Genomic DNA, 1,197 nt, shown 5'->3' with positions numbered 1-1,197 from the left:
GATATGTTAAATTATATATCTAAGCATATTATTATCCAGCACTCAAATCTATTTCCCATTGTTATTAATAATCGTTGTGTTAATTTAGTCTTATTTTAGTTTAATTGAAAAACTGCATTTGAAGTATTAAAAAAATCAATCACATCAAAATTTAGATGGAATGATTGTGTCCAGTAACTTAGCAGTAACCTTGAGGGCTTATAAAGTTAAATTTCGGGTTTCGATTCCAACGATTCAATACGAAGTTGAATGACAATAATAATTATTATACTTTTAAGAGTTTCTCGAGGTATTTTTGCCAGTCTAATCACTAGTAATGACGTTATAGCTTCTAACAGATGAGCTTTTAAAATTCTAAAATAATAATTAAAATTAGTAATATATAGTCTTAGTTACATGTAACAGGAAACTACAAAAAAAGCTTCTATGATCACCCTGCTATAGGTCCTAGGTTGGAGACCCCTGTTCGCGTACGTTTCAACCCTTAAACCAAAAAGCACCCCAATAGAAATAAAAAAACAATTTTTGAATTCTGAAATTAAAAAGAAGTGTAAACCAAATGATAACTTGAAAAACAACAATAAAATTTTAAATTGGCCATTTAACTTCTCAAAGAAAAATTTGGTTATTTATACTATAGCATTTGATAAATTTCATAAATACACAAAATAATAACTTATTAATCAAACGTACACAATGTATTTGGATAAATTCAACCAGTTGGTAAGACATCACATCAATAGCATTCTTCTTAATCATCCAAATAATGTAATATTTAACTTTGCTGATTGTGACTGAAGAAACAGAATGAAAGTATAGTCTACAGTAAGTGATGCATCGTATGAAATTTAAATTTGATCTTTTTAAGTTTTGAAAAAAAAGCATTATAAATAATGCAACGAAGCTCAAATAAATAGACTATTGTACCTAGTAAAGAAAATATATTGTTACGTTTCTGCTAGTTTGTTAATTTCCCGTAGAGATTCTTTCCGAACAACTTCAGCGATACAAGTCCTTTCTTAATTAAAACTATTTTATTCTTTCTCGATACAACTTTGCAATACACAGAATTTCCACAGTCATTTTAATTTCATCCCAAAGTGGGGGACATGTATTAATAAAATTTATCAATACCCATCGTGGAAAATGAATTCCGTATTTTTGCATTGTATGCCTGTAAACAATTATCACTGACTC

This window comes from Limulus polyphemus, unplaced genomic scaffold, assembly GCF_000517525.1.
Source record: "Limulus polyphemus unplaced genomic scaffold, Limulus_polyphemus-2.1.2 Scaffold4081, whole genome shotgun sequence".
Lineage (NCBI taxonomy): Eukaryota > Metazoa > Arthropoda > Merostomata > Xiphosura > Limulidae > Limulus > Limulus polyphemus.
Note: the sequence above shows the minus strand (reverse complement) of the source record.